Here is a 9,959-nt window from a genome sequence, read left to right as displayed (position 1 = left end):
AATTCGGGTGTATAAGATAGTATTTTGACTAGTAATGGCGTCGTCGTTATTCCATGAGTGGAAGGCCGTCAGTGTGTCTCTCTCAACCGAGTCTCAAGTAGCCAGCATACCATGGTCACCGGTTTCTTCGTGAGAAAATCCCGCCATTCCGCTGTGTAGCCCTAGCTACATGGTACTCGAGATATTCAAGCTATCAAATAGATTACGTACATCCCCACTTTCACTGATACGAGGTTTGGTTTTCTGTAACGGATTCCCCAGAGAGGAGGGCTTGTTTACCAGTAAACATTCTAATACCTGTATTTGATTACAATTGTCACTTTAACGTCTATCGATCATTACGATACACCGCTAATAGGTGGCGCTGTCATATTTACGTAATGGCCGATTCGCACATTGCATTTGGATATCGTTGTGGTACTATCAGTAGATTGTTAGTTTAGACATTTGACATTATCAAGGAGAAAGATTAGCCATGTTGGGCAGTTTGATGGACTACCGTACAATATGACAGTGGTCTGATTGTATTTCATAACAGTTAGTAATATAATAGATTTACATGCCATTTTTGGACTGCCATTCGAATCGTATTTCAGTAATTTATTTCGCATATCTGTAAATGGAACATTCATTCTTTTAGGTCATACAATTGACCCCAGCTGCATCATTACATCTGTAGACTTGCAATCATGAGTGAGGAATGTGAAATATTTTCTCACGTAGAGTTAACCACAAGTTATAGTGAAATTATATTCCATGTGAACACCAGGGGCATCTATCTAAATACGTCTACATGTATATATTAATGTTTCTGGTAAAACCAAAAACCATGTTAATTTTCCAAATTAGAAACCATTAATTAAGTCATTAATTACGTTCGATTTATTTTAATACTTTTTTACGGAGCGTTATAATATAGATAACACATAGGTTTGTGAATAACAGTAAAAATACCAAACCTAGAAAAAAATTGTCTACGCCGAGGGTAACAGTATTTTTCGAGGGATGATATTTTTGCTGTTACTTATAAACCTATGTGTTATTTATTTTATAACCACGAACAAATACTTCACTGGATAGGTTTTTATTTTTCAGATTTTAACTGCGAAAAGTTCAAAATTTTTAGTCGCATGGTACACTTGAATTAGTAGTAAGAAAAACACACATTGGCCTATCGAAAATTAACATTACAAAAGTAGTGAGGGTAATAAATTTATTTATTACTAAGAGAGTGTAATGATTGATTTTGTTTTTTATATAGAAAAATAAATTACTTATTTTTGTGACATACGTTACAGCATATGATGAATACATTAGTTACAATCAAACTCAAAAATCGTTTTCTTCAGAAAGAAAAGACACAAGTTTTATAATGTTTAAAGTCTGGTTTATGAGCATCTTACACGCTTATCTTCTGTAGAAAGATGTTCTGAATATAAAATTATATGTCATAAAAGTAATAAAATATAAACAAAGTATTGTTTTGACTTCCATAGGAACTGCTAAATCAATATTCCTTTACTTATTGCTACACGGAACAGCAAGAGATGGTTCGCGTAATTGGACAACAAATATTTCCTTTTGAAACTATAACAAACTATAACAGGACACCAAAAAATACCAAGCTTTTGAGAAATAAAAATAACAACAGTTCTTAGTGATAACGGGTCTTAAAGTATGTGTTTCGACAAAGATGTTGTCTTATGTGTAATTATAATATCAAAGCACGTATGGGCGTTCTCAATTAAAACCTTATAAACAAGTGTTAAAATAAAAATACTCAGGTTTATTGTAAAATTGTCATTAATTACTTTACTCCTTGCACGGTTAATCCCATGTAACATCTTGGTCATCATTTCGAAAGCGCAAGAGTTGCATCAACTATGACAATGACTGATTTTAAAAGTTTTGTATTATAGTTACACAAGATGAGCAATATCCGTAGACGAAGGTAATGTCTTGGACTGAAGCAACAATTTACGGGTTTTAACTCGTTCCCATAGTTAGGTATACGCATACGCATGGAATAAAAATGTCATCATTTTTTGTAAATATATTGGAGATTGTAGTATGAAGTAAAAGATATCATGTTCAAACTTATCATTATATTAGCGATTTTTTGTTGTTGTTTTTGATGTTGCAACTGAACGTTTATGGCGTTTATGTCTGTATTGCTTAAATTACATTATATTAAGTTTTGTCCACTGTTTTCTCATATTCATGTACTTGGGGGATCAAACACTGCATTTCACATAATAACATGTGTCACATTTAAGATTCCATGATGGCCACAACATGAACATATCTGCGGAGGTTTCTAAATTCTTTACTAGACAATATTTCAAATTTAAATGCTGAGCTCTGCTTAAGCCAGTGTTAGGGGCGTGTATGAACGTTTGCATGGATTACTGCTGTCCATCTAATCGAGCCGGTAAAATATTCAATTATGCCCTTTTTGGGGCGTTTTTGGGGTTTCTCGTTTTCTATTAGTATTTTGTTAAGCATTAAAAAGAATAACTGGCTATCAACTTTTCAGTGATATACATGAAATTAAAAGCTAAAAAAAGCTAGAAATGAAATGAATTAAAATTTTATTTAAATCTTATTGTTATAACTATTGCAAAGCTAAAACACAGTCAGTTTAAGCCATGTACAATATTTTCTTTTCTGTAAGAATTTGTTATTTTTGTAGATAATATTTGAAGTGTCCTTAAAAGCAAGAAGTCGCAACTTGGAATGGTGCCGTAAATAAATGTTCTGCTTTCAACGAAATAACTGAATTGCAATAGTCAAACACATGGTTATCCGTATGTCTTGGTACATGACACATGCGTGTAACATTGCGGAAAATCAAAATGAAAAAAAAATCATCATCATCATCATCATCATCAACAACAACAACAACAACAGCACCAGCAGCAGCAGCACCAGCAGCAATAAGAACAACAACAACAACATAATAATAATAATAATAACAACAATAAATAAAAATAAATAATATAAATGATAATGAATTATTATTATTATTATTATTATTATTATTATTATTATTATCATTATAATAATAATAATAATAATAATAATAATAATAATAATTTATTATTATTATTATTATTATTATTATTATTAATGTTATTTTAAGCCAAATGAAATACATAATAAGTATTTAAGTAACTCCTTGAAATAAGGATAGCACAATATAAAGAAACATAATTATCTCTAACTTCATTTTAGCCCTTTTAAAATTAGGTTACACCAAGATAGTGTAGTAAATATGACATTGGGTTAAGGTCATGACTAAGTGTTGTGTGGAAATTAAGCTATTTTCTTAATGTAATTTTGCAAAACAGATATTTGATTTTGAAATGTTCAATTGTATATCGTCACTCGATTAAAAAACACAATTAAGAAAATAAATATATATTTATCTCATGCCAATGTCGTTTTTTTTCTCGTAAAAAATGGTATTGCATGGCCGCGCATACATGTATATGAAAGAAAGAAAGATATGAGCGGGAAGTGATACACAGAAAAATCACAAAAAAAGTCAGCACTTCGCAGCCAGGACTGTAAGCAGTTCCTATTTTATGTATGTGATTACCAGAATATTATATTCGTGTAGATTCATTACTAAATTGATGGAACTCGATTATGCTCAGCTCGCATAAGCTTTAATAAATTTTTTATTGAAATTTATACACTCATTCAATATTATCTATATATAAATCTATTCATAAATTGCCATGAACAGATTAACTGAAACATGCCCTTTTTTAGAGGATGCATAATTATTAAAGTTGGTCTACTTGTAACAAAGTCGCTTATTTTTTTATCACTACCCGTGTCTTCAGTATCTAGAATGTCAATGAATTAAAACATGCCAAATGTTGAAAACATAGTATCTTTTCAATAGTTTTTAGTTATAACTGTTAGATTATCCAAGTAAAATTTATATTGAAAAAGTCCAATTACTTTATTAGGAGTTTATCGGATACAACATTTATTAAAAGTCTAGCACAAAAGGGGTGAATATCATCTTGTTAAGTTGTTTACAATATAATCCCTAGCTTATTTTATAATGTTAATTTCCCATAGGCCAATGGGAGTCATTCTTACTTTTAATTATACTAAAAAAAATGTATTTTTATATAGGTTACAGTAAAGACCTGAAAAAACTATAGCAATAGTGTCCCAATGAATTATCCGTTAGGGGTAATAAAATAATGACACATATGTTTGTGAGAAACAGCAAAAAAATCGTTCCTCGTAAAAATATTGTGACCCTCGGCTTACGCCTCACCTCGGGTAACAGTATTTTCCTCAGGATGATATTTCTACTGTTACAACCTATGTGTTATTTATAATGTCAGTGCATTTCCAAAACGTTAATATAAAGAAGAATTTTACTTTAAAAAGAGAACAAAATCAGTATTATCTAAAGTGTCATTATTAGTCATTGTAATGGCAACCAGCTCACTACTCATTAACTACTAGCGACATATTTCTTACCTGATAAAAGAACCTTCACCATTCTACACTTGTTTTACTACAAACGGCTAAGAGATACATTTGGAACATTGAATGTTACACTAACTATGGTATGAAGTTTGAATAAGCTGGACCCTGATACAATTATTTGACTTAGCCTACAGCTTATGTTTTTTTAACAAATCCTGCAGTTGCTATTTTCATTACTGAACACTATAAGTAGTGAACACTATAAGAAGCTTTGTTGTAAAAGAAGAAGAACTATGCCAACAAAATTTGACTATCCTCCTTATGAAGAAACAATTGTAATCAAACACTGAATAACGAACATTTGTGTAGAATAACTATTCTTAAAACCAGACATAAAAATATTAGAAAGCAGCAACTCATGTCTTTCATGAATTAATGTATTTGATAATTCTCGTATAAAAATATACATAACATATATACGTATAAACACATTCCTATTACATTTACTTTAAAAAATTTCTATAAAGAATTTCTATGTTTCCATCCAACAATAAGCAGTCATATTCAATTGTTGAACAAAATTTTCAGAGTTTAACATAGAACGTATCAAACAAATTATTGACAATGTAATAAAGAAGTAACTTCGTATGAAATCAATTTAATAAAAATCAGAAGCCAATGAAGGTCATGATCGATTGTTTTTTTTTTTTTTCTTTCTTTCTTTTTTTTTCTGGTTGGATTTTAGTCGAACCAACACAGTATAAGGGCGCGACTTTCCAGCTTTATTGCCAACTAAACGCACAAAAGCGTACCAAATCAGCCTCCATATATAGATAAAGGACCTTACCTTACTCCGCTCAATATATACTTTAAGTAATTAGTTGCATTTTAAAGAGAGAGTTTATGGAAAAGCTTTTAGAATTTAACTAAATCCTTTTTTTGTATTTGATTGCTTTTATATATTGTTTATATATGTTTGATTGAAATAAAATAGTGTTTAAACTAATTAATTGTAAATAAATAATTCCAGTTCTTTGAAGTTTGTTTACTGTTAAAGCTGGTGGCTATGTAGAACTTCAGTTTCATCATCAGATTTTTATTTTCGAATTACAAAACAGTCGTGATAAAAATATCATAATAGGAAACAAATTCAAATAATTTGTAATGATAATTAATTTAAATGTATGCATAAAATATTGAAAAAATGTTTTTGCACGGGAAAACCTTTAAGGAAGTGATAAAATTGTGAAGTTCAAAGTACAAATACATGTGTTTCACTATAAATAAATAGTTGTTTGTAAAAATGATAAGAAAAAATTGAATAAATGTTTGTATAATGTATCATATTTGAAAATGTTCAAGTTATACAAATGTACATAAATAAGTCTGGATTACCTTAACGTAGCGTCTTTCGCTTTTATGTAAACTTTACTTTTTAGGAAACATATTCACATATGAAAATTAATATCAGAATAAATTATCCGAAGCTGAAATGAGTTTAAACAAATTCAAACATATATAAAATACATTAAAAATGATAATTCTTTTTTGAAAATTACAGATGTGAAATTATTTCAAATTCTGACCATATCAGTGTGGAATACCATCTTGTTAAATTACGTTCGTTTGATATAATGATAATGTCCTGATTAGATTTGATTTTAACTTGGATAAATTATTGAATTGTTTAACGACAGTTTTTTTACGAATGTTGAAATATCGATATAAACTATCAAGTTTGAAAACTTATTCGTACTACAATCATTTCAGCATGCTTTTTGTATGAAGTAACCTGTATTACCCATACTTTATTCAATAAATTGTCCGATTTCCTTTAAATAATAACGTGTAAAATAAAATATTATAAATAAATACCATGGCATATTAGTGCAGTTAGTATTTTTTTTAAATTTCAGTACATATGAATTATGTTATTTTGTAAAGAAGAAAATAGCAAAAATGCATCAAATTGCTTCGCACAGAAAAAGCAAGAGAAATTTGTTTTTTATCGTCTCCCCTTTTTAGCTAAAGAAATACAAAACGTGCATACTGATAATTTAGATAAAACTTATTAAATAATAAAATAACGCATTTTTCCCTTTTACAAAATGAAAAGAAAACGTTTCTGAAATAAAGAAACGTCGAGCTATTATTGTTTTCATTACAGTTAAGAAAAATATAGGAAATCTTAATGAAAAAAAGAGAGAAAACATTAAACAATACAGTCATTTACTATATTTTTTTCTTTTCATTATTAAAATATCAAATCAATAGAAAATATATACAATGTACATCTATTAATTGGTATTAAGCACCGATAGATCACGTAATAGGAAATGTATGTAATCCTCCAAGCTATTTTACAACATTCTTTAACCCTTACATTGCTGGAACCGAAAATGACTAGCTTTTATCTTCAGTATAGAGCTAGACAATAAACCAACAAAGGGCATCCACAGAAAACATTGTCTGAGATCGTGAATTAAACTCTGTTAACACCTATTACCACTTAGTTAAACATATGGATTTCTTGTATCATCTACATACACAAAATACAACTCGCAGTGTGTTTTCAACATGAAATTTGTCGTCGAGCAATGATTAAAAAACAAAACAATTTTTGAATTAGGCTTCGAATTTTTCATTAAAAAAGATAGTACATTGAAATACTACATCTGTGTGATTTAATGTAATTTCATATATTCAAATTTTAAGCTTATATGATAATTGACTGTAAGTGTTACGTTCATGAACAGGCTCAATCAAACCGAGCTTGCAACATTTTCAATTTTGTCGTTTTGGATTCTTTATTTGTCTCTATTTTACATTCGTTGCATTGTACTGACTGTTGACCATAAATGTATAAACCGTTTAATTTACGATTTCTTTTTGTATACATTGGAATATTTGTCCTGTTGCATTTACAAGTTTACTTTGTTACTATTGTAATAGATGTGTCATTTCATGGATTAACATTTGCAGAAACACAATGACGTATTTAAAGCCCGATTCCACTGGGCGAGGGATTCAATAAGTCCATGATTAAGATATAAACAACTTTAGTAGAGATTCAATAATATCTTACGACGAGAATACTGTTAAGATAATGTCCTATACTAGTACATGTATTACTAAAGTAACCCATTGGTAGAGGAATGTTTGACACCAGGGCCAAGATTAATATATTTTGGTAGATGTTCATTAGGCAATGCCACAAGGCAAATAAATAATCCATTAAACAATATATATATATACATAATATATTAACCGAAGGAGAAAATTCTGAACCAAAGGAAAAAAGTTATACTTCCTTTATACAGTACCACAAAGGAATGCTTCCAAATATCTTAGCATTGCATTGCAGCTTCCGACATTTACAATTAAAAAAACACAAAACAGTTCAAGCTCCTTTGAGCTCCTTTTGTATGACTGGAATCATTCATATTACTTTTGTAGGTGACCACTAAGTATAATTCCAGTGAAGTGCCGATAACACCACCAAGTGATCATTCCAGTGAAGTATGGTAACAGTTATTCTATTACAAAATCTCACCTGAGCAATTTGATCTAAATTTAGCCAAATATAGGAACAAAGCAGGAGTTTGTCATTGGTACGGCATGGTTTAAGAAATATATTTGTGTATATAAAAGAAATAGGGAATACTCAAATACCATAAACGACTACTGGAAGAAAGTAACTTGGCATGAGCGGCGCAAAAACCTCACATGGGATAATAAAACAACTAAAGACCGGTTTGTTTCTAGGAATTAATTTATTTATTCCTTCACTGTCACATAGAGAACAATGTATGAGATGATAAAAAGATATAATATAAACTCCTTCTATACTGGAAAAAGAACATATTTACCAGATATACAATCATACAAAAAAAACAGACAAAATCTGTTGTCAATAAACAAAACAACAGACAATAATAACTGGGTTATTTTGTAATACAAGTATGTGTATTATGCTCTATTCTAACCTATAACCTTTTTCGCACCAAAAACATATCATTGAAATATCCTGCCATTAATTTCTAAATCCCATAACAGAGTTATCTTTCTTGACATAAGACTAAAGAAGCCATTGGTTGCTATGGAAGAGAAGTAAGGAAAGATAACTCTGTTTATGAGATCAGACAATGATGATCATAAAAAGTCAGAATATCTGGTTCCCATTTACAAAATACATTCAAAGGAAATATATTTATATACAAAGGTATCCTTGGTGGTTTTTTTTTAGTATTGTCCTGAACTAATTAAGGCTAAAAACAACAACAATGGTTTTTATACGAATATGCTAGAACTAAATGTATTTCATAAGCTCAATTTTTTCATTAACACAATGGTTCTCCAACAGATCAAATAAGTACAAAAGTGTCATAACAATCATATACATGTATGTAAAATATTGTACATGTTTTTGTTTTTCACCATGGTTTCAAATGTACATGCAAAATGACAAATTTTAATCACTTTGATTTTGAAAGGTATTACTGTACACCAGGTAATATTTACCTCAAATTGTACTTGAGACAGAAATGACTTTGATCCAAGGTTACATGTACATGCTAGACCTGTTTTAAAATGCTATGCTACGATTGGTCAATTCAAATTATTCATTTTTCAAAATCAGCCAATCATACTCATCTATACAAGACTGGTTTACAATCTGAAGTGTTACAACCTTTGGTTAATGGGTACGTAACTGATTTAATGCAAGGGCTTACTTACAATGCAAAAAACACCGGTTTTCTTTTATAATACATACAAAGGAAAGGGACACATACATTTTGTATTTATAATTTATATCTAGTGATTAATATAATAAATCATTTCTGAGCAAATATTTATACATTAATCAATTTATACCAATACTGGTTATAAATTATAAAAATTATAATTTAAAATCATAAAAATTACAGAGCTAAGCAGGCTCCATGTCACAACTAAGGTTACAGTATGTAAATTTAGAATGCTCAAATTATGTTTGAATCATCAAATCTTTGCCTCAGATTGAAACATTGACATATCAATATTTTGTTTTTTGTCTAATACAATTCTTATGTAAGCTTTCATCTATGAAGAATATTTACATAAGAAGAAATATTCAAGAACAGATGATAAATATCCACATATGGTAATTAAATGTTTGGCAAATTTCTAAAACAATTCTGAATTCTTAAATTTATGGTTAAAATATGCTTCAATACTTCCAATTTTTTACTGTAAGTATATCAAATTATTGTGTCAAGCCAGTCTACATATTCATAAAATCTTGCGAGATATCTTTAATGTTGAAACCTCAGACTTAAAATCATCAAATTTACCTTTGAAATATTGAAAATCCAAAAAAAATATCAATAAAAAATTATAATTGAATACAAAACAGGCCTCTTACACAAATGTAGCAAGGAAATAGATAAACACAACATGTATTCAATATTTAGATTTCTTTACCAAATTTACCTAAAATTTCAAAATTAAAATAGTTTAAA

This window comes from Ruditapes philippinarum, unplaced genomic scaffold (assembly GCF_026571515.1).
Source record: "Ruditapes philippinarum isolate M1 unplaced genomic scaffold, ASM2657151v2 ctg1363_1_1_1_1, whole genome shotgun sequence".
Lineage (NCBI taxonomy): Eukaryota > Metazoa > Mollusca > Bivalvia > Venerida > Veneridae > Ruditapes > Ruditapes philippinarum.
This window is presented reverse-complemented; position numbering follows the sequence as displayed.